This window comes from Dermacentor silvarum, chromosome 5 (assembly GCF_013339745.2).
Source record: "Dermacentor silvarum isolate Dsil-2018 chromosome 5, BIME_Dsil_1.4, whole genome shotgun sequence".
In the NCBI taxonomy this organism is placed as follows: Eukaryota; Metazoa; Arthropoda; class Arachnida; order Ixodida; family Ixodidae; genus Dermacentor; species Dermacentor silvarum.
In genome coordinates this window covers 127,438,612-127,460,494 of record NC_051158.1, presented here as the reverse complement: position 1 = coordinate 127,460,494, position 21,883 = coordinate 127,438,612, and the positions used below count along the sequence as shown (strand labels likewise).

At 49.8% G+C, this 21,883-nt stretch overlaps 1 long non-coding RNA gene across 2 annotated transcripts in view; it reads left to right on the top strand.

Annotated features, from left to right (window-relative positions):
* The window catches only part of LOC125945991 (uncharacterized), a 54,757-nt gene extending 33,472 nt beyond the window's left edge, over window positions 1-21,285 (top strand). For both annotated transcript variants that reach the window (XR_007467298.1, XR_007467297.1), the window contains exons 2-3: window positions 13,445-13,540; window positions 21,002-21,285. This is a non-coding gene — a long non-coding RNA (uncharacterized LOC125945991). The remainder of the gene's footprint in view (window positions 1-13,444; window positions 13,541-21,001) is intronic.
* Window positions 21,286-21,883: the final 598 nt, after the last annotated feature.

The window sequence follows — 21,883 nt, the reverse complement described above, 5'->3', positions numbered from 1 at the left end:
TCGATGACGTCGTTCGTCACCTATATGGCTTCTTCCACTCTGCCCTCGCAGCCCCCGGCGCACCAAATCGTGATGTCGTTGGCGTAGATGGTGTCCTCGACGCGTGCCCACCTCTCGGAAAGACCAGTCAAACAGGTGCTTAACAGTGTGGCGGAGATTACGGCGCCCTGAGGAGTGGCCCGGCCTCCGAAGGGCACATCTTCGGAGCGGAGAGAAAGAGAGGGAGAGAAAGGATGAATAGAAATGCAGGGAGGTTAACCAGATGTAGTTCCGGTTGGCTACCCTCGAGGGGGGCAAGGGGTATGGGATAAAAAGAGACAGATAGTGGAAGAGGGGAGTGGAGCGGAAGTCTCCAATGCGAAGCTTGGCCTTCCTGTCCGTTAGAAAAGAGCTGACGTAGCTGTGGAAAATGGAACCGAGACCCAGGTCCGAAATGGTCTTGACGATGAAGGTGTAGAGCACGCTGTCGAAAGCCTTCTCGAAATCCGGGCCGAGCAGAGCCTTGACGTCTCTGGAACAGCCGTCCACGATCTGATTCTTGATTAGTTTCATGGTGTCCTGCGTTGATAGTCCAGCGCGGAAGCCGATCATCTTGTGTGTGTATACCTCGTTGTCTTCGAAGTACCCGTTGAGCCTGTTCGGGACGACGCGCTCCATGACCTTGCCAACGCAGAGCGTTAGAGAAATCGGCCGGAGGATTGTAGTTCTTGAACGTTTAAGTTTAATGAAGGGGTACGAAGGGGTCCCCTTCAGTCACGAAGGGGACCCAATCACTGTTGTCGTCAGAAACGTACATAGACAGCATTTCTGTGAACGTGCGATTCAGGCGCTCCATGATTCCGTTTGTCTGCGGGTGGTAGGTGCTGGAAAGCTTGTGCTAGGCAGAACAGGAACGAAGTAAATCTTCAACAACTCGGGATAAGAAGGCGATTAGTGAGAACTGCCTAGGTACGCCATGATGGAGGATGACGTCATGTAAAAGGAAATCCGCCACCTCAGTTTGCACTGCTTGTGGGCAAAGCTCACGTAATCGCGTAACGGTCCGCGTAGTCAGTCGCGACAACGACCCACGTATTGCCAGGCTTCGACGTCGGAAAAGGCCCAAGAAGATCAAAACCGACGCGAAGGAAAGGTTCTGAGGGCGCATCAGTGAGGTGAAGGCGTCCATCGGGTAGCACAGCAGGTTTTTTGCAGCGCTGGCAGATCGCACAGGCTGCAACGTAGCGGCGCACGGAGCGCTACAGGCCTGACCTGTACGAGGTCGTAAGTACGAAAAACTCCGAGGCGGCCTGCAGTAGGTGAGTCATGCAACTGCTCGAAAATTGATGTTCGGAGATGGCGTGGCACAACGAGTAAAAATTCTAGTCCTTCGGTACGTGAGCTCCGACAGTAGAGAACGTTCTGACGCAGTACGAACATGCGCTGAGTGGGATCCGAATGTTCACAATTGAGACGATCGATTGGAATCGTAAGCACTCATCACGCCGTTGTTCAGTGCGTATAGCACGCAGATCAGAAATCACCATGGAGGATGGAGGCGTCTGTGTCATGCGCCTCATGTTCAGGGTGGTCGACAGCACGACTTGACAGGCAGTCGACATCCTTATCCAAGCGGCCTGACTCGTCATCATCGTCAGCCTATATTATATGTCCACTGCAGGACGAAGGCCTCTCCCAGCGATCTCAAATTACCCCTGTCTTGCGCTAGCGTATTCCAACTAGCGCCTGCAAATTTTCTAACTTCATCATCCCATCTGGTGTTCTCCCGACCTCGACTGCGCTTCCCTTCTCTTGGTATCCACTCTGTAACCCTAATGATCCACCGGTTATCCAGCCTACGCATTACATGGCCTGCCCAGCTCCATTTCTTCTGCTTAATGTCAACCAGAATATCGGCTATTCCCGTTTGTTCTCTGATCCACCCCGCTCTCTTTCTGTCTCTTAGCGTTAGTCCTTAGATTTTTCGTTCCATCGCTCTTTGTGCAGTCCTTAACTTGTTCTCGAGCTTCTTTGTTAACCTCCAAGTTTCTACCTAACATGTTAGCACCGGTAGAATGCAATGATTGTACACTTTTCTTTTCAACGACAGTGGTAAGCTCCCAGTCAGGATTTGGCAATGCCTGCCGTATGCACTCCAAGCCAATTTTATTCTTCTGTAAATTTCTTTCTCGTGATCAGGGTCCCCTGTGAGTAACTGACCTAGATAAATGTACTCCTTTACAGACTCTAGAGGCTGACTGGCGATCCTCAATTCTTGTTTCCTTGCCAGGCTATTGAACATTATCTTTGTCTTCTGCATATTCACCTTCAACCCAATTCTTACACTATCTCAATTAAGGTCCTCAATCATTTGCTGTAATTCGTCTCCATTGTTGCTGAATAGGACAATGTCATCTGCAAAGCGAAGGTTGCTGAGATATTCGCCGTTGATCCTCACTCCTACGCCTTCCCAGTCTAAGAGCTTGAATACTTCTTCTAAGCATGCAGTGAATTGCATTGCAGAGATTGTGTCTCCTTGGCTGACCCCTTTCTTGATAGGTAACTTTATACTTTTCTTGTGGAGAACCAAGGTAGCTGTAGAATCCTTGTAGATATTTGGCAAGATATTCACGTATGCCTCCTGTACTCTTTGATTACGCAATGCCTCTATGACTGCTGGTATCTCGACGGAATCAAATGCCTTTTCAAAATCTATGAAAGCCATATAGAGAGGTTGATTGTACTCTGCAGATTTTCGATTACCTGATTGATGACATGGATATGATCCATCGTAGAATATCCCTTCCTGAAGCCAGCCTGTTCTCTTGGTTGGCTGAAGTCAAGTGTTGCCCTGATTCTATTGGAAATTATCTTGGTGAATATTTTATACAATACTGAAAGCAAGCTAATGGGTCTATATTTCTTCAATTCTTTAACGTCTCCCTTCTTATGGATTAGTATAATGTTGGCGTTCTTCCAGCTCTCTGGTACACTTGAAGTTGTGAGGCATTGCGTATAAAAGGCCGCAAGCTTTTCAAGCATGATATCTCCTCCATCTTTGATTAAATCTACTGCTATTCCATCTTCTCCAGCAGCTTTTCCCCTGGTCATGTCTTTCAAGACCCTTCTAACTTCATCGCTAGTTATACAAGGAGCCTCTGTATCAGGTTCATCACTATTTCGAATGAAAGTAGCTTGGCTGTTTTGGACACTGTACAGGTCAGTATAGAATTATTTCGCTGCTTTTACTATGTCATTGAAATTGCTGGTGACATTGTCACGTTTAATAGACAGGCGGCTTCTAAAAGAGGCCGTTAAAGTAAGTCCGAGTCGTCGAAGGGACAGCGCAGCACCGACAAAAGTCCAAGGTACTAGCTCGTGAACTAGACCATGCTGATCTTTCAGTGCATATATCTTGCCTTGTCCTATGCCAAGCTTTCTTCTTATTGATTAAATGTTGCGTCTATATTTTACGGCTTTCTCAATCTTTCTCACGTTATAATTTCGAATATCCCTTACTTTCTTCTTGTTGATCAGTTTTGACTCTTCTTGTTGATCAGTCTTGAGTTGGACATTTTCATGTTTTGTCGTTTCTTTATTAGGTCCTTAGTTTCTTGGGAGAGCTTACCTACTGGTTGCCTTGGTGCCTTGCCTCCCACTTCAACTGCTGCTTGTGAGATCAACCTAGTTACGGTTTCATTCATTGCCTCTATATTGTCTTGGCCTGACTTGTACACGACAACAAATAAATATTGTTGGAGTCGTACTACCCGCCTACCCAATCGTCCAGTATTTAAGTGGCGATAGCCAGCACAAGCATGGTGATCGCAAACCACGGAAAAATGTGTGGCCATACACGTAAGGGCGAAATTTAGCTACTGCCTGAACTAACGCCAGGCACTCCTGTTCAGTAATTGAAAAATTTCCCTCGGCGGGTGACAATAGCCGGCTGGCTTATGCAAATTACGCTGCGATTGAGCCAGTACAGACCCAATGCCATGGCCACTGGCATCCGTGTGAAGTTCAGTGGCGGCATATATATTGTCACGAGCCTCGAGAAGTAGCCCTGAAGGTTTAATAAACGTAGAGCAGCTGGCTCTTGGAAGACGCGACCGTCGGGGCTGGCTCGAGCAGAGAAGGCGCGCGCGGTCTTCTTTCTTCTCTTGGGCTCGACCCACTCTTGCCCTCGACCCACTACCTACAGGTGGCAATATCCCCCCTTCCGAACAAAAGCATCGCCTCGATGCTAAAAAAAATAGGCGTTGAAGACAAAGAAGAGGAAGGCAGGCAAAGCGAAAGTACACAAAAAAAATGTAGCCGTCACGCCGGCACAGTCAATGAACGAAGAAGCAAGCTCCCAAAGATAAATGAAAAGTAGAAACAAAGGGAATGAGAGAAAAAAAATGAAAAAATGAAAAAAAAATTACGGACGCGCAATGTACGGCTTCATGCGCACAACATGAACTATGTCTGAGGTCGGTTGTCTTTGTGTCCTACTCCGTGTCTGCGATGTTGTGTCCGGAACAACTTCGTAGTTTACGTCACTGACGCGGCGGAGCACTTTATACGGACCGAAATACCGGCTCAGAAGCTTTTCACAGAGGCCACGACGGCGAACGGGGGTCCACACCCAAACTTGGTCTCCGGGGTTGTAGGACACGTCCCTGTGGCGGATGTTGTAGCGTCGTGCGTCTGCCTGCTGCTGCTGGCCGATATGCAGCCGCGCGAGCTGCCGAGCTTCCTCAGCACGCTCTGCAAATTCCTCGGCGTCTGTTGTCAATAGGTCAGCGTCTTGACACGGCAGCATAGCGTCCAGCATCGTCTGGACTTCGCGACCGTAGAGAAGGCGAAAGGGCGTGAAGCGCGTCGTCTCTTGCACGGCGGTGTTATACGCGAAGGTCACGTAAGGCAAGATCCGATCCCATGTTTTGTGTTGAACGTCGATGTACATTGCGAGCATGTCTGTGACAGTCTTATTCAGTCGCTCGGTAAGTCCGTTGGTCTGCGGATGGTACGCGGTCGTCTTGCGATGCCTGGTGTTGCTCAATTCAAAAACTTCGTCCATAAGCTGCGCTGTGAAAGCTGTCCCTCTGTCGGTTATTACAGTGGAGGGAGCACCGTGACGCAAGACGATGTGGCGCATGAAGAACTGCGCTACCTCTGAGGCCGTGGCTCGTGGGATCACCTGCGTCTCAGCATAGCGTGTTAAATAATCAGTCGCGACGATCACCCATTTGTTACCGTCGGCCGAGAGAGGAAACGGTCCGAGAATGTCCATGCCGACTTGGTCGAAAGGCGTGCGAGGTGCTTCAATTGGCTGAAGTAAGCCAGCCGGTTTAACGGATGGTGTCTTGCGGCGCTGGCATTCACGGCAGCCTTTAACGTACTGTTTGACGCTTGCTGAAAGCCCGGGCCAATAGTACATTTCGCTTACTCTAGCGAGTGTTCGTGAAAAGCCTAAATGACCAGATGTCGGTTCGTCATGGCAAGCGAAGAGGATGTCGTCGCGCATGTCCCTTGGAACCACCAGGAGGTAAGCACGGCTGGTCGAACGAGCATTCTTCTTATAAAGCACGTTGTCTCGCAGACAGAAGGACGTCAGCGAGCGGGACAGATGGCGTGGTATGGTTGTGTCGCGGCCCTCTAAATGATCGATGATCGGTCTAATCTCAGCGTCGTCACGCTGCCGTCTGCTCAAGTCCGACGAACTAATGGCGCCCAGGAAGCCGTCATCATCCTCTGTTTCCTGACTGGCAGGATCAATGGGTGCGCGGGACAGTGTGTCAGCGTCTTCATGCTTACGGCCAGACTTAAAACGATGTTGATGTCAAATTCCTGTAGCCGCAAGCTCCACCGTGCCAGTCGTCCTGAAGGGTCGCGCATGCTTGCCAACCAACAGAGGGCATGGTGGTCCGTCACTACTTTAAAGGGACGACCATAGAGATAGGGGCGAAACTTTATGATCGCCCACACGACCGCGAGGCACTCTTTCTCCGTAGTCGAATAATTCGCCTCGGCACGGGACAGGGAGCGGCTGGCATACGCTATAACTCTTTCCACTCCATCTTGAAGCTGGACGAGCACTGCGCCAAGGCCAATGCTGCTGGCGTCGGTATGCACCTCAGTATCAGCATCATCGTCAAAATGTGCAAGAACGGGTGCTGACTGCAGGCGCTGTCGTAATTCAGCAAAAGCCGCCTGTTGCTCATTATGCCACACAAATGGCGTATCGTCCCTCGTAAGGCGTGTCAGGGGTTCCGCTATCTTCGAAAAGCCTTTAATAAACCGGCGATAGTAGGCGCACAAACCCAGGAAGCGCCGGACGGCCTTCTTATCGGCAGGAGCTGGAAACGCGGCCACAGCGGCAAGCTTGTCGGGATCGGGTCGGACCCCTTTGGCGCTTACTACATGCCCGAGGAACTTGAGCTCTTCGTAACCAAAGTGACACTTTTCGGGCTTAAGTGTGAGGTCTGCCGATCGGATGGCTTCTAGCACACTCCGTAGGCGGTGAAGATGCTGCTCGAACGTTTCAGAGAAGATGACCACATCATCCAGGTACACAAGACAGGCCTGCCACTTCAGTCCTGTAAGGACAGTGTCCATCATTCGCTGGAAAGTAGCCGGGGCTGAACACAAGCCAAAAGGAAGCACTCGAAATTCATAGAGCCCATCTGGAGTCACAAAGGCTGTTTTCTCGCGGTCGCGTTCGTCTACCTCGATTTGCCAGTACCCGCTTTTTAAATCGAGAGAAGAAAAATAGTGGGCACGCCGTAGTCTATCTAACGAGTCGTCGATACGCGGCAGCGGGTACACGTCCTTTTTAGTCACGTTGTTGAGCTTGCGGTAGTCGACACAGAACCGTAGCGTTCCGTCTTTCTTTTTGACAAGAACGACCGGAGACGACCACGGGCTGTTAGAAGGTTCGATGACGCCATCGTCAAGCATCTCGCGGACTTGCGTACGTATGGCTTCGCGTTCTTTTGCCGACACGCGGTAAGGCTGCTGGTGTATCGGGCGTGCGTCTTCGTACGTGATGATCCTGTGTTTAGTGATCGAAGTCTGGCGTACCTTGGAAGAATGTGCGAAGCAGGTCCTGAATTCAAGCAAGAGCTTGCGCAGTGCTGTCTGGCTATCGGTGGACAGTTCAGAATTGATGTCGAGATGGCCCAGAGACGTGTCTGCTGTCTCCACTACTTCTGACGTGAAGCAGTTGTTAACGTTTGCTACTGCGTGAGCAAACGCTAACGAAGTGCCGCGGAACAGGTGTCGGTGCTCGTAGCTAAAGTTGGTAACAAGCAATTGCGAATGACCAGCACGAATCTGTATCACACTTCGAGGCACACAAACACCTTGCTTCAGTAGGTGTTCCAAGTTACTTTCGGCCACCGCTTCGCCATCGCGTAAGCCACAGCATGTAACGTCGACGAGGACACTGGCTCGTGGAGGAAGCGTTACACTGTCTGCCGAAACACGAAGTACGTCGTCGCGCCGTTGGCCGTCTTGCACGTCGATTGCTCGTGCGGCAGAGAAAGTGATACGATGCTCTTGCAGATCGATAATCGCGCCGTACTACTGCAGGAAGTCAACCCCAAGAATAACGTCGCGGGAGCATTCGCGTAAGACAAGGCAGCTCGCAACGAATGTAGATCCTTGAATCTCAACTCTAGTCGTGCAGGCGCCCAGCGGAGTAACGACGTGGCCGCCAGCCGTCCGAATCTGCGAGTTACGCCAGGGAGTGATCACTTTCTTCAACTGCATTGCTATTTTCCTGCTTAGTATCGTGTAGTCTGCGCCGGTGTCCACTAAAGCACTCACGGCATAACCGTCAATAGTCACTGGTATGTCGAGCGAAAGCCGGTCGTCTCGTTCCGCTGCAGGTGATGGCGGATCGGTATGTTTCCGTAACTGCGTCCGTCGGAGGTCTTCAGCGCTTCGACCGTCAGCGACCTCGCCCCCAAAGATCGCCTCAGTTAGTTTTCCCGGCGGGGACTGGTCGACCGCTCGGGAGAACAGCGCTGGGGCGGAGGTGAAAATCGTCTGGGAGACGGCGATCGCGACTGCCGCCTGGCAGGCGGTGGCAAGCGCTGCTGAGAGAGGTAGTCCTCAATGTCCCGGGGTCGCTGGCCGTATCGGGGTGGCGGCGAGTATGCGGAAAAGCCGCGAATCCCAAGGCGCCGATATGGGCACTGGCGGTACAGGTGGTCAGCTTCACCGCAGTGGAAGCACAGAGGCCGATGATCGGGTGTGCGCCAAACATCCGACTTCCGAGGGGGCGGGCGTCTGTCGTCGACGTAGTGAACCGCTTGCTCCGAATGGTGGGCAAATGGAGCGGCATGAACAACCGGCGGCGGTGTATACCCAGCGTCGTAGTACGACATCGGCTGCGCCGACTGAATTGACACCGTAGGAGGAGCACGAACGAACCGCGGCGGAGAGGGAGAAGGGCGCTTCAGGGCTTCCGCGTAGGTCGCACGCGGATATTCAACAGGTACTGCCGCAGCGTTAGCAGGAGGCAAGGTATCACGGAGCGCCTGGTGCACTTCGTCCTTGATAATGCTCGCTATGGAGCTTACCGTAGGGTGCGGTGTTACGGCGGCCTTTTGCAACTCTTCGCGCACGACAGAGCGGATGAGTTCTCGCAGACAGTCACCGTTGCTTCCTATGGCCGTGAAAATGTCCGCAACAGACATGCTGTTCGCTTGCCGCTCATACATGTTCGAGCGATGCAGAAGCATCTTTTCCATAGTCACGGCCTCGGACAAGAACTCCGCGACCGTCTTCGGAGGGCTCCGTACGAGGCCAGCGAAGAGTTGCTCCTTGACCCCGCGCATCAGATGACGTAACTTCTTCTCCTCCGTCATTCTTGGATCGGCCCGTCGGAAGAGGCGCGTCATGTCTTCGACGTAAGTGGTCACAGTTTCGTTTGGCAACTGGACGCGGGCCTGAATCGCGCGTTCCGCTCGTTCGTGGCGATCAGGACTGGTGTATGTCTCCAAAAGCTGACGACAAAACTCGCGCCACGACGTCAGTTGCCCCTCGCGGTTCTGAAACCACGTACGCGCGCCATCCTCCAGGTAGAAGTAGACGTGTCGGAGTTTCTCCGTGTCGTTCCATTCGTTCACGGAGGCCACGCGCTCGTATTCGACCATCCAGTCTTCGACGTCTTCGAACACTGTGCCATGAAACGTCTTCGGGATCCGTGGACTCTCAAGTGTGTAACGATTCGACATCGTGCTTCCCGTAGCGGTTGGGGCGGTTTGAAGAGAAGCGCTGGTCATACCGCTTGATGTGGTGGGAACTGTAGCGTTGACGACTTCTGGAGACAGTCCCCTGATCCTGCGGCTGGCCCGATGCACGGGAGTGTCGACAGGCACTGGATTCGTAGCGCGGATCCTTGGAGGGGTCTGCAACATCCGTGAAGACGCTTACCCCGCACCTCCACCAGTTTGTCACGAGCCTCGAGAAGTAGCCCTGAAGGTTTAATAAACGTAGAGCAGCTGGCTCTTGGAAGACGCGACCGTCGGGGCTGGCTCGAGCAGAGAAGGCGCGCGCGGTCTTCTTTCTTCTCTTGGGCTCGACCCACTCTTGCCCTCGACCCACTACCTACAGGTGGCAATATCATAATGAGCCAGCAATGGCGGGGACGTTAGCAAGCGAACGAGGGCGGAGAAGGCTTTGGTTTGAGCAGAGCCTCACGTGAATGCAGCGTCCTTCTTAAGTAAGTCGGTGAGTAGGCGAGCGGCGTCGCGAAATTCTTGATGAAACGACGGAAATGGGAGCATAGCCCAACGAAGCTTCTTGCGTCTGCGGTCGAAGAAGGCACAGGAAAGTTGTAGACAGCACGAACCTTGTCCGGGTTGGGTTGAACACCAGCAGCATTGACGAGATAGCAAAGAAGGGTAATTTGATGACGTGCAAAATGGCACTTGCATGAGTTCAATTGTAGGTAGGCGCGTCAAAAAACAGCAAGAATAGCCGAAAGGCGCGTTAGATTACTCTCAAAAGTTGTTGAAAAGGCTATAACACCGTCTGCATAACACAGACACGTGGACCATTTAAATCCGCGTAGTATGGAGTCTATCATTCTTTTAGGCGTTTATAAACTGCGCAAAAAACGAAGACACAAGAAAGAAAACGCACACGACACCACGAGCGAAGACTGCCAACTGTTTATTTCTGGGATAGCAAGCAGGATATATTTCACTCATGAGGGTCCCGAACACGTGCCTGAACTCGTGGTGTCGTGAGTGTTTTCTTTCTTGTGTCTTCGTTTTTTTTTTTTTGCGCAGTTTATAAACGTCTAAAAACTATGAACCAACTAGCCCGCCAGAACGTCCTATCATTCTTTCGAAGGTAGCTGGTGTATTACAAAGGATGAACGGCATAACCTTGAATTGGAGGCCGTCAAATGTTACAAAAGCTGATGTCTCATGGTCTATGTCGTCTACCTATATTTGTCAATAGCCTGATTGAAGGTCTATGGATGAGAAGTACTTAACTCCGTGCAAGTTGTCCAAAGCGTCATCAATACGCGGCAAGGGGTAGACATCCTTGCGCGTGAATATGCTGAGGTGCCGGTAATCAACAAAAAAGCGCCCACTGCCGTCCTTATTCTTGACAAGGACAACAGGGGACGCACACGGACTGCAAGATGGCTCGATAACGCCTTTAGTTAATATCTTATCGACTTCTCATTGTATCACTTGTCGTTCGGTATGTAAAACACGGTACGGACGACGGCGTGTCGGATTGGCGTCTCCGGTGTAAATACGATGGGTGACCACCGATATCTGGGCCAAAATTGGCCGTCAATGTAAAAAACGTCACGGTAAGTTACCAAGACACAGCGGACGTCAACAGCTGGTGCAGGAAGGAGGTCAAGTGTAATCATCTAGCTAGTTTCGTCTGTGACTAGAGTCGGTGAATCGGAGGCTCCTGTAGAGGGCTACGGAATTTCTATGTCAAGCACAGATATCGCCCAATCGGTGACAGGCAAGATGTCGCCCAAATACATGCCTCTGGGAACAATTGGAGTCGAGCAGTTAAACTTAAGGAGAAGGAGCGAAGTCTGATTGCCTGTAACAGTGAGCACGGTATGGGGAACGACCAAATTCCTTTGAAGCAGTGTGTCGGTGGTGGGACATAGCACGTAGACGCCGTGAGGAACATATGGAAACGACATTAGAGTGACGTACGTAGTGGCTTGGGGCGACAGGTGGATGTGTTCGGCAGAGCATAACCGTGACGGTGTGAAAGGTTGGATATAGCTTCTTCTTTCTTAGGTTTTACGTGCCAAAACCAGTTCTGATTATAAGGCACGCCGTAGTGGAGGGTTCTGAATCAATTTTGACCACCTGGGGTTCTTTAATGTGCACTACAACGCAAGCACGCGGGCGTTTTTGCATTTCGCCTCCATCGAAATGCGGCCGCCGTGGCCGGGATTCGATCCCGCGACCTCGTGCTCAGCAGCAGCAGCGTAACGCCTTAGCTGACTGAGCCACCGCGGCGGGTAGGTTGGCTATAGCAGCCGTGGGGTAGCTCAAGCTGAATGACACTAGACGCGCAGTCAGAGGGCTGATTGGGACGTTAAAAAGTCTAAGCCGAGTCTAACGTCGAAAGGGCATTGTTTCAAAACGGCAACCAACACAGTGGTTAGGCGCCCCACGATGCCAATGCGAGCAGTGCACATACCAAGCACGGTAGCGTTCCTCCGTAGGCAACGCAGAGGGTGCGTGATGCAACAGGTGAGAGGACTTTATTCTGGCAGAGGTGTGACAGAGGTGTGAGGCAGACATGCGAATGGCGGCGCAATGCGGTGGCTCTCGGCCTGCTCAGAGTGTTGACACTCTTTTATGATGTCCTGCACCGTCTCACAATTTTTGCACATGAGCAGGTTGAAAGCATCATCAATGATTCCCTTCAGTACGTGGCCAATCTTTTCTGACTCAGCCATATCGCTGTCGGCCTTACGGCACTGAGCCAGCACGTCCTGGATGTAAGAGACGGATGGTTCTGTGGACACTTGAACGCGGGTCGCTGGTTCTTTCTTTGCAGCGGTCCTCCGCCCGGTAGGGCGGCCGATCAAGTCCCTCAGCTTCAGCTTGCACGTGTCCCAGTCGTGAAGCTCTTCCTCGTGGTTATCGTACCGCACCTTCGCCGTGCCTTGGAGGTAGAACACCGAGTTAGCCGGCTTAATCGTCGGATCCCATTTGTTGTGGGCACTTACATGCTCATACGTGGCGATCCAGTCTTCCACATCGAGGTGGTCGGTGCCGCAAAACGTTCCTGGATTCCGCGGCTGAGCCAGGACAACTGTTGGCGTTTATGTGGGCCACGCCATTTGGGGTCCTGGTTCGCCCGTCATGTTCAGTCCGAGGTGACGACCACTGCGCAGCTCCGTTCTTGTCTCTCGTGGGTACCCCGCACCTCCACCAATTTGTTACGTTGCGGAAGTCACATATAAAGATTTATTTACACTATTTACAAGAAAGGCAACCATATACAAACAAGATGGCTGTCGAGACCGATAACACCTAGACACGCAAATCATCGTCTTCCGACTTTGGCGCCATTCTTGGTTGCTCCGTAACAATATTGACATGTGTACTTGTCCATCTTGTTCCGGTGACCGCTTTTTACTGGTTATCAAATATTAAACGTTATTTCGCAGTGCAAGACACCACCTGCATGTATCAGAACATTCGCAATTCTTGTAGCTGTTCCGACCCGTGTTCTGTGTTGTCGCCGAACCTTTAGCAATCAGATTTCTTTCGTGACGCGAATAGTGTTGTAAATTCAAGAACATGTGCGAGCCCCAGCTATTACGCTGGAACATTCGGTTAGTCAAGTAGAAATAGCCAACGCGCCTGACCCGCAGACCACATTCCGACCATCGACGCATGTGCTCGTCACTATCGTTCCGCCCGAGAGTAACGTTTTTTCATGGGCACAGGTCTACCAATAAAACGTTAGTTTCGTGACTTGCAGTTGTGCTACCGCCTTATTCTTCAACATTACTTCAGCGTGAGAATACATATAAAGAAATATAGCAGGGGGCGACTACAACCGATCAGCAGTCACCGCCTAACGTTGGAAGTTCCTGGCGAAGAGGAACGCATCGATCCCTCAAGTGCCATATGCAGCTGTGCGTCTTCGTAAATTTTCATGTCTGATGTGGACTACCTGTCGAAAACAGTACTCTATCCGGGACAGTCCCACAGTATGCGTTGTACTGTCGGTCAAGTACCATGCGTGGCGCAAGAGGCCATGGTAGGCAAGTGGCCCTCACAAGCAGTCTAAATGTTATTCGTTGCTCCACTTCTTCTGGAACACAATGTTTATACTCTTAAGCTCCTCTTACAGGGCCCACGAAAGCATTCGCAATTTATTGTCCTAGTTCAATACTGTCAGTGGCGCGCAAATACTGCTACCAGCTTCGCTGTAATCGTGCGCCTTGCCTTTGCAGCGGGACAACGAACGCCTAAACATATGAAACCAAAGTACCAGATACTGTATGCTACTGATCAATGCATAATTTTTGGTAACGTCCCACACCACGGCCGTAAGTACCCAGGACTTCAATGTGTCGCATAATCAGCGTCCACTCAAATATAGTGTTGTAAAGTAAAGGATACCACATCATCAAATTCATCAAAATTGCGAAGACACCTGGATAGAAGTATCCGTGCTACACTGTCGTGTGCGTTTCGGTTGGTTGCTTGTTCATTTAATATCTTGTCACAAAATAGAAACGTTTGACACAAATCTATATACACACTATTTACGTGTCAATGCTGTGTGGCAGACACGCAGGGTGATACACTGACAGCTCAAGCAAACTGCCACATTTTCATTGTGTTTTCGCACATGGTCGTCTTTGCCAAAGAACGTCATTAACATAACCCTTGGGGTACTGGAGCGTCGTCTTCCTGAAATTGAAACTAAGCAACCTGGCACACCTGTTTTAAATGAGGGCGTGAATTCCACGAATTCAGAAAGGCTCATCCACAATGGGCCGAAACGACACTGATTTTGGTCTGCCGACTGTTGGCGACAGCGTTTCCCTTCGTTTAAACCGCTCGCCACAGCGTTTTTCGTCCTGTAAACTGCTATCGCCAACAGTCGCCAGACCAAAATCGGTGTCGTGTCGGCCTAGTGTGAATGAGCCTTAACGGGGAAGACAACAGGTTATTTTGAACAAGGGCAATTTCATAGTTAGCCTCCCCTTAGTCTTTACGACGACATCAAGGGTCCGGTGCAAAGTGAAAGGACTTTTACTGCCTCAGCACTCTTAGGGCACTTCAAGCAATTTCCGAGGGCTATCTGTCCACCTAAATATCGATGTATATTTATTTATTTATTTATTTATTTATTTATTTATTTATTTATTTATTTATTTATTTATTTATTTATTTATTTCTCCGTCTATGCTCGCATGTAACCGTTTTCCCGGCAACATGGGTCACTATGTCGACAAGGGTCGAATAGTTGGAGCATCGGGTTCGCTGGGCTGAGGAAAAAGGGTTCGACACCAACCGTCGGACCAACATGAGACCCCGAGTTTGTGGCAATGTGCCCACATGTACCGCTATTCAGCGAACCTCTTTCCCGCTGACATGGGTCAATGTAATGCAGGCCTGGTTTTGTACCGCTCTTAAATGAACTTGTTTGACGCCGACTTGAAGCACTAGATATGTGCCAATCGGTCTATGCTTTTCGTCAATGAACACGCGTTCATCAAGGCCAGCAACCCAACGCTTAAGCAGTCTGGGCCACAATGCACTGGGTATGTGCCACTTTTCAGTTAGCGTATCTCACGCCAACACATTAGCGAGCTGCGCCATGAATGCAGTGGGCATGTGCCACTCTTCAATGGAGCTCCCCTCAAATTGGATCACTCTGTATGTGCCGGTGGCCGTGCGGCAAGCCAGGGAACAATTTCCAGCTTTTGCACGCACCGGTCCGCCATGCTTCTCGTCTCGGGGGCCACGCGCGCGTTTCTCGTCCGCGCCGCCAGATGGCGCAGAGTGTCCGCAAGGAAGCGTGAGAGAGGATCCCAGCTACCGCATGACGCGTTTCTCATGCATCAACACGCCATGCATTTTGGAGGCCACGCGCAGGCTTAGCATGTGCGCTGCTAGTTAGAGCCGAGAGAGGTCTCGCTGACGTGCACGCCTCGCATAACTTGTTTCGACAGTGACATTACGGTATGTCGCTACATTTATTCAATGCTAAATGCACTACCGTCCACAACCGTCGTGAGATGAGCTCTGCCTATCTTTTTTTTTTCTAATAAGTGTACACGACGAGTAGGAGACCATAGAGCTACAAGAGTTCCGCAAGAGAACAGGAAGTTGCGGTGGCGACAGTTGTATACGGTCTTCTGCGACCCCTGAGACCCTATGAATCAATCGTCGGGAATCTGACGAACCATAAGAGCCCAAACAGCGGTGACATGGCGAACTCTGTGCTATGGTGCGACGCCGAAATTGGAAGGTGTGAAAAGGCAAAGTGGGATGCCGTCTTGCCACTGGAGTGACCAGTGGTGTTTCGATTTGAAGAATGATACGCAAAGCCCGCAGACAGCAATGTGCTTCCTGAATCACGATGATCAGTGGGAACGTAGGCCTCTGAGCAAAAAATATGCGGACCAGGAATTCCCAATATAGCGAATTTTCTTCTGTGCCTATGGAAGTAATCAGAGTGGCACATGGGTTGGTTAGCAGCCGTTCCATTTTGTATGTAGCTTGAAGTTGAAGGCTACTATCCAAACTACACGTTGCGAATTTACCACTGCATCCAATTCGTGTTTGTGAGCCTGAATTACGGATATTTTTTCGACAAGCTTCTTATCCATATACATTTTCTCAAGGGCTTTATATAGACAACATCTATGTAAGACTGATTCATTCGCTCGGTCAATACGTTGTTCGTTTGTAGGTGGTAGGCTGTTGTGATTATGTGTCCGGTGGAAAAGAAATGATGCATACCTTCTACAACCTGCGAGTAATATTAGCAGCCACAATCTTTCAGAGATTACCGGTGGTCGAAAAGGTGAATAATCCAGTCCTGAGGTAAGTCTGCGACATCTGTAGTGCAACTTGTAGACAGGGCACGTGTGACAGCAAGCGCGACGTCGCGTCGCACAGAGTTGTGCAGGCGTGGTCAGAAAAGGCGACTTCATGCTCTAACACACGTACTGTCTGTACTAAAGTAGGTGCGTTGTAAACCTGTGCGAGGACATTAGAACCAAGCTAACAAGTAATTCTAGTCCATCAGAGCTGTTGCGTCGATAAAGAATGTAGTGCATCAAGAACATTCGACGAGGGCAATCCGAGACTCCGAGTGCCCGAAACTCAAGTCTAAATGATAAACAACGAGGCGCCGTCGTTCGGCTTCTTGGTAACGAAGCCGCGAAAATCACAAAAAGCCGGGAAGCATGCGAGGACATGCTGTTCATCCGATTTCACGAAGATTGACGGCAGGTGTGACATGAATCGCCGGACTTGCACATAGCAACGAAAGAATACTCCTGGAGCCTTAGTGATCAGCGGCGAAGTTGGCCAGTAGGTTAATTCAGTTACGACAGCCATCAGAGGGCATGGTGGGCCATTTTGAGACAAAATTAGCAGCCAAAGAAGTTGTCAAGGCAAAATGTTGCCAAGGCCTAAGCCAAAGTAAGACGCTAGCGCTTGGTGATAGAAAAACTGCGATCCTAAGGAAACAATAGGCATTTCGCGTAGGCCCTCAAGAGCTCGTGCCCATGATGCTATTTAGATGAAAACGGCACCTGCGTATGCCATGGACATTGGTGTCCGTGCTAACTTACATTGCTGCGCATGGTAGAAAGTGTCCTAAATCGAAGCCGTTGTGAGCGTGTGGATAAAGGTGTAGACGGCATCGACTTGTTCACGACTCCAAAACAATGCAGCGTCCTTAAGGAGGACCATTAGTGACAGGGCGACATCTGCAAAAACAAAAAAGAACACCCGAAAATAAGAACGTGAGTACGCCAATTAAGCTGCGCACACATCTTTTGCTGAGCTGCGCGTATAACCGTTTTTGAGGGCATGAGTCTTGTGGAGTCAATGCATATACCCGCAGCACTGACAAAATGGCCAAGGACACGGCTTCGCGGTGTCTAAAATGGCACTTCGAAGAGCTCAAAAAAAGGTGAGGTTGCCTACTGACGTCCCATAGGCAAATGGACCGTTTATAGCCCTGGAGAATGGACTCCATCGTTAATTCTACAGTTGCTAGGGCACTACAGTGGTCTCGAGGCATGTACTTGAAATGGTAAAGGACATTCGGTATAACGAAAGTGTCTTCTGGCGACCCATTTCATCAACCTGTCTGCCAATAACGGCATCGGTGATCAATAGAGAAGAAGTATTGGTTTCTATGTAGGCAGTCGAGAGTGTCATATGTCTGCAGGAGAGGGTACAGGTTCTTTACCGTAATCTTGTTTACGTGATAGCTATCTATGCAATATCGCTGGCTGCAGTCACTTTACAGTCAAGCTGTTTTTGCGACTAGAAGCGCTTGCAAATGTTCGCCCGCTTCGTCCACTGGTCCCATCACCTGCGGTGCCATTCGTCAACGTGACCCAGCTGCGTTCAGTGGCACTGCCGACACTGACGTCGACGACTGGCTTTCGTCGTACGAACGGGTGAGCAACCACAGCAAATGGGACGATGTGACCAAGCTCACCAACGTTGCTTTTCATCTCGCGGATGTCGCTCACCTGTGGCGCCACTACCCCGAGGCAACATTTTCGACATGGCCTGAATTTAAGACTGCCTTTAATGGCCGACCTGCTGTAGGAAAGTGGAACGTCTACCTCTGCTATCTGGATGTCATCTTCGTATTTTCTCCGAACTTTTCGACTCATCTTACCCGTCTCCACCATGTTCTGACGTGCTTCAAGACGGCTGTCCTCCAGCTGAATATCAAGAAGTGTCGCTTTGCGGCCCGTAAATTTACCATCTTCGGCCACTTTGTATCCGGAGACGGTGTCCTCTCCGACACCACGAAACTCCATGCTGTCGTCGACTTCCCGAAATTAGCATCACTGAAGACCCTTCAGAGTTTTATCGGGCTCTGTTCCTATTTCTGTCGCTTTGTGCGCAATTTCGCCACCATCATTGCACCTTTGACGAAGCTTCGAAGTGCCGGCACAGACATCTCCAGTTGGTCCCTTGAATGTGATGTCGCCTCCGAGACTATCCGCCACCTGTTATCATCTCCTCCAATACTCCGTCACTACGATCGCCAAGCTCTTACCGAAGTACATGCAGATGCCAGTGCTGTCGGCCTTGGTGCAGTACTTGCGCAACGCAAACCTGGCTATACAGAATATTGTGTCGCTTACGCGAGTCGCGCACTCACAAAGACCGAGATCAAGTATTCTGCCACTGAAAAATAATGTCTGGCCATTGTGAGGCCTCTCACGAAGTTGCTTACTTGCACTGGCAAGAATTTCCTTGGACATTCCTGTACTGCTCGACGGCCGCGAAGTGACTGTTTTAGTGCACTCTGAAGCGGATTATTCAATAGTCAGCGAAAACCTGGCCAATATTCTGAAGAAAGTGACGATGCCTTGGAATCGAACGCCACTTCGTACAGCTGGTGCGCACATCGGCACACCACTCGGCATGCGCACGGCATGAATACAGATTCGCGGCTCTACATTTGTTGCCAGCTTGAGCATTCTCCCTCAGTGTTCTCGAGACCTAATCATCGGCATGGACTTTCTCAGGGAGCACGGAGCTATCATCGACATTCGACAACGCCGCGTCACTTTTTCGACAAAGAGCGCCACAGCGACGACCAACACCATCCACCCTCGAGCATCTCTTCGTGTCATCGACGACGCTGACACGTTACCACCGCGTGCAAGTGTCGTGGTTCAAGTGGCATGTGACGGACACTTACACAGTGAAGCGGTCGCATAAAGCAATCGCTCTCTCCTGCTTTCTCAAGGTGTTTGCGTAGCAAGAAGCCTTATTGACCTCCATGATGGCAACTGTGAGGTTCTTGTCACGAACTTCAGCTACGAACACTGGCACCTTTTCCCCGGTACTGACATCGCCTACGCCGACCCGATCGCTGATGTCACGGAGTGTTTTGTTTCCGAGGCAATTGGCACTGCTAAAGCACCTCTACGCAACGTCGACATCAGTCCAACGCTTCCTGAAGAGAACAAACAATCCCTGCACGAGCTGTTGCTCGAGTTCCACTCTTGCTTTGCACGGTCGTCGAAGATACGTCAAACATCGATTACGAAACACCGTATCATCCCCTATGACGACGCGCACCCTATACGGCAACAGCCTTATCGTGTTTCCCCGACCGAACGCCATGCGATTCAAACGCAGGTGAAGGAAATGCTTCAAGACGGCGTAATACAGCCTTCATGCAGTCCCTGGTCATCGCCAGTCCTTCTTGTTAAAAAGATAGATGGCACGCTTCGGTTTTGTGCTGACTACCGAAAGCTAAACAACGTCACAAAGCAAGACGTGTACCCGTTGCCAGTCGTTTTTGTTTAAAAGGTAGATGGCACGCTTCGGTTTTGTGCTGACTACCGAAAGCTAAACAACGTCACAAAGAAAGACGTGTACCCGTTGCCAGTCGTTCTTGTTAAAAAGGTAGATGGCACGCTTCGGTTTTGTGCTGACTACCGAAAGCTAAACAACGTCACAAAGAAAGACGTGTACCCGTTGCCTCGTATCGACGATTCTCTGGACAGGCTGAGGCGCGCGAAGTATTTCTCCTCTATCGATCTCAAAAGTGGCTATTGGCAAATTGATGTAGATGAGCGGGACCGCGAGGAAACTGCTTTTGTAACTTAGGACGGCCTTTACGAGTTTAGAGTGCACCCTTTCGCCCTCTGTTCCGCTCCAGCCACATTCCAGCGAATGATGGATACCGTTCTCGCCGACCTCAAATGGAAAAGCTGCCTCGTATATCTCGATGATGTTGTTGTCTTTTCGGAAAGTTTTGACGAACGCCTTCGTCGCCTTCGGAATGTACTCAAAGCCATTAGATCGGCTGACCTTGCACTCAAACCAGAAAAACGCCAAACACGATCTAGATGTAGATGTAGAGCCTTGAAGTTACTGGCACATACCCACTCTGGGGGATTGGCCAAGAACCGGGTAGTTTGAAATAACAATCAGAAGGGAGATGTATAAAACAAAACAAACATAAATGTGGGAATATATACGCATCCACAGTTCTCCAGTTGGCGCGGGATCTTTGACTTCATCGTCTACGCCGTTTTTGCTGGGCACGCAATGCTGACTATTTGCTGGCTTAAAACACCAGGTGTTATTATTATTTATTTGTTTGTTTTTCAATACTGCTCCTCTCGACTGATAGCATAGCAGGAGGGCAATACAATATATGAAACGCTCACAAAACAATCAAACATGTAAACAAATGCGGGAAAAGAGGCGTTACAGTGATGCATTACAACAACAAATACTGGTCACATGAATACAGACAGTGAACATCACTCTAGTGTAACTAAGATATAACAATATTCATACCATAAAGTAACAATTCCACAAAGTATAAAAAACTATGCAATCTGGTCAGGCAATTATAGTTCTTGTTGCCTTCAATTTTATTTGCGAATTCCGAGAACGATTTGGTATTTGTGATAGATGGGTGTTGGTTGCATTCTCTAATGGCAAGCGGGAAGAAAGAATGTTTCATTAATGTAGGAATATTCAATTCATTTGTGTGGCTTCGTCGTGTTGGTCGAGAGTCGGAAAACTTAGTCTATATTGAGGTTGTTGTGAAAGATATGGAATACAAAATTTACGTGGGCTTCTTTCGAGCTATCTGGTGTATCCTCTCTATCTGTTGGCCTCCTGTGAAGTCTAGGGGAACATTCGGCTGCGGGTTCCGGTGTTGTAGCTCGTATTGAGAGCTATACTATGCGTATTTCATACCAGTCTGCGTTTGGAGGCATTATTTTGCAATAATCAAAAAATAAATACTGGTTTTCTCTTTTCAGATAGAACGCATTGCACGTACTGGGTCAAGAAAAGCGCTGTTCAGAATCGGAATTGGATTTGCGACTTCATGCTAGACAATTACTGCATCAGGCCGGAGATTGTGCTTAAGGACACAAAAGACTGTTGGCCTGAAAAAAATGCATAAATACCAAAAAGAAACTGCAACACTCTTCGTGAATGCCGCTTTTGCCACGCAGCTTTCATGGAAAACGTCCTTTTCCCGATGCTCACCAGTTAGTGAGTGTAAGGGGCAAGCAGACGTTCCTTGAGAGATTTTACAAATGGTATGATCACGTATGACAATCACGTATGATAATTACTTATAAAAGGGTAATAACGCATTATCTTTGGGTGAGAAATATGATGAAATATATCTTCCGAAATGCGACAATTGTCCGATGACATGTTGACATAACTAAGAAGACTTATGAGCAACACGAGAACAAGGTCAGAGCAGGAACCAACGTTTCGACAAGTGGACTTGTCTTCACGGTGACATATGCTCGGCATAGTATATATAGGGAGGGTTCTTCCAAAGGGGAAAGAAGGTAAGGCGGGTGGGTGCGGTAACGAGCGAGAGTGTTAGCGGCGAGGGTGTAGAATTGAAAAGAAAGATAATGCACTACTGATATTAGGTGAAGGCATTTGAAGCAGTGCCGTGTCATTATAGGTTCCTCTTTTCGTGGAAGGGGCCTGGACGACGGGGAGGGGGGGGGGGGGGGAGGTGTGTCTGCTCCGCTGGAGGTTAGTGAACTTTCCTGTCTCACAGAGAGAATAAAAGTAGTGGCAGAAAAATGGTGCTCCTGAAAAAGGAAGAGGGGGGGGGGGGGGGGAGGTAAATATAGAAATAAGAAAACGAAAGAAATGAGTGAAAGCATAGG